At 41.3% G+C, this 2500-nt stretch overlaps 2 non-coding genes and 1 pseudogene across 2 annotated transcripts in view; all 3 read right to left on the reverse strand.

Moving 5' to 3' along the window:
* LOC149092676 (large subunit ribosomal RNA) overlaps window positions 1-729 on the reverse strand; it is a 4168-nt gene extending 3439 nt beyond the window's left edge. The window contains exon 1 of the ribosomal RNA XR_016200751.1: window positions 1-729. This exon is cut by the window's left edge and continues 3439 nt beyond it. This is a non-coding gene — a ribosomal RNA (large subunit ribosomal RNA).
* A 476-nt stretch (window positions 730-1205) lies between these two features.
* On the reverse strand, window positions 1206-1360 carry LOC149092677 (5.8S ribosomal RNA). The gene has a single exon (XR_016200777.1). It is a non-coding gene; the product is annotated as a 5.8S ribosomal RNA (ribosomal RNA).
* A 487-nt stretch (window positions 1361-1847) lies between these two features.
* LOC149092678 (small subunit ribosomal RNA) overlaps window positions 1848-2500 on the reverse strand; it is a pseudogene marked incomplete at its 5' end in the record, with an annotated part of 1873 nt that continues 1220 nt past the window's right edge.

The raw sequence follows: 2500 nt of genomic DNA on the forward strand, positions 1-2500 counted from the left end.
GATTAGGTGTGTGTTTAGTACACCTTGCTGTTATCACTTGAACAAGAGTTTTGCACTCTCCTTCACATTGGTCGTGGTTTGAGCACGAGAGTTGAGAAAATGCACTCCTCATGCACATATTGCACTCCTCCTATCAATACCAAGATCCAAGGGCAGGCTAAAAGTTACCCCTTAACCTACTGATCTTGGAACGCTGTAAAGCATTCTTAGCACTGAATAGAAAAAGGCAACAATACACAAGAGGAGCTGAGTTCTCCTCTCAGCTACACTTCGTGGTTCTATCCGTTTCTCTACAAGCGGTTTCACGTCCTTTTGAACTCTCTCTTCAAAGTACTTTGCAACTTTCCCTCACGGTACTTGTTTGCTATCGATATTACCATCGTATTTAGTCTTAGGAGGAGTTTACCTCCTAATTTGGATTGCACTCTCAAGCAATCTGACTCTATCCGCGACTAAAGCCAGTAATCGATATTCCATTAACCAAGATCTGCCACCGGCCTAGAACCGTCTCTGGGAAGAGGGCCCTTGTCAGAGGGACTTGCAGATTTAGTTGAAATAATCGTGACTCTAGCCATTACGCAGCACCGCTTTCCACCTTTCAATGGAAAACCTTTGCGCCGGACTCATCCCTTTTCACTCGCCGTTACTCAGGGAATCTCATTTGATTTCTTTTCCTCCGCTGAATTATATGCTTAAATTCGGCGGGTAACCTCACCTGATCTGAGATCAAAAATATTGATTAAGTTGATTAATGTTTATTTGTGTTGTTTGCAAGCAAGCAACGTAAATCTACTTTAATGTTTGCACAAATTTTGCCTTTGCATTACTTCTTAGGTCTGCTTTAACAGAATGAAATAGCTACTATTTGTACGATTTATACAAGTGCAAGAAGATTCATCAGTTAACAGGTTAGTTGATCACCATAGTTATCTGCAATACGACTTTAGCGTCGTCAGATAGGCGACTAACCTTAGAATCTCATGCTAGTATCTATTCATATATACTGCTTGCAGAGATGAAATATGCATTGTACACAAAATTTATCATGTGAAACAAGTAGATTTGAGATTCTCCTTACTAAATTGCAACGAATTGCAATTAAGAAAAGGAATAAAACATCAAGATTCATGCATATAAATATACAATCCTCTCAAAACAATGCATATATGGTAGTATGCAAGTGTTTTGTTGATTATTTTACATCTCAACTCTCAGACAGATGTGACCTCGGAAAAGACCCGAAAGCCGCAATGTGCGTTGGAAGCTCAAGTGCTCGGCGTGTCCTGCAATTCGCACCGATTATCGTAGCTAGCTACGTTCTTCATCGATTGGTAATTCGAGTGATCCACCGCTTGAAGATGTATCTTTGCCACCGTGGGACTTTTAATAAGTATCCTAAATCTGCATTGAGAGGGTTTGAAAACAATTGTATGCAGTTTATAAAAACCATAGTTGTCTTTACTTAGTTAGGCGAAGAAGTGTAAAACTTCCTTCTTTAAACCTTGCCGTCAGCATAAGCTGAAGACTTGATCAGGTACCAAGTATGTAGCAAGACAGGCTTTTCATTATAAACTACAATTGTTTTGCAAAAGAAATTATGGCTATCGTTAGATAACCCTCACTCTTTGTTGCATTGGATAATGAAAGATGGATGTATGAATGAACGAATGTAATGCAAATTAGAATCATGTTGCAATGGCTAAATGTTTGCAATAAACATTCACAATTGCGACTCTAATGCAAATACAATTCAATTGCATTCACCATATTAGCATCTACAATATCACTATGCAGAGTGTTTGATTGTTTGAAGGTTGTATTTCTCTTATAATAAGAGGGTAATACGTTAATGATCCTTCCGCAGGTTCACCTACGGAAACCTTGTTACGACTTTTACTTCCTCTAAATGATCAAGTTTGAACATCTTTCCAGCACAATCCGACCACTAGTTTCCCAATGGTCTGGATTGACCAGTCCGAAGTCCTCACTAAATCATTCAATCGGTAGTAGCGACGGGCGGTGTGTACAAAGGGCAGGGACGTAATCAACGCAAGCTAATGACTCACGCTTACTGGGAATTCCTCGTTCATGGGCAATAATTACAATGCCCAATCCCCATCACGAAATGGGTTCAAGCGGTTACCCACTCCTTTCGGAGCAGGAAACAGTATGCACGATGACCACTTCAGTGTAGCACGCGTGCGGCCCCGGACATCTAAGGGCATCACAGACCTGTTATTGCTCTGTTTCGTGCGGCTGCGAGCGCCGCTTGTCCCTCTAAGAAGTCCTTACAGTGCTACAGCATCCTTACCCTAGCCAATTCTGTAGGCTAATAGCAGCAGAGCCCTCAACAGCCGAAACCATCAAGAGATACTACCACCCACAGGTTGACTAAGGGGAAGTACTGCAGTGTAAACTGCAAGTCTATTTAGTAGGCTAGAGTCTCGTTCGTTATCGGAATTAACCAGACAAATCACTCCACCAACTAAGAACGGCCATG

The sequence above is a fragment of the Tetranychus urticae genome, unplaced genomic scaffold (assembly GCF_039701765.1).
Source record: "Tetranychus urticae isolate SD_2017Ah unplaced genomic scaffold, NJAU_TeUrti_SD_1.0 Scaffold_7, whole genome shotgun sequence".
Lineage (NCBI taxonomy): Eukaryota > Metazoa > Arthropoda > Arachnida > Trombidiformes > Tetranychidae > Tetranychus > Tetranychus urticae.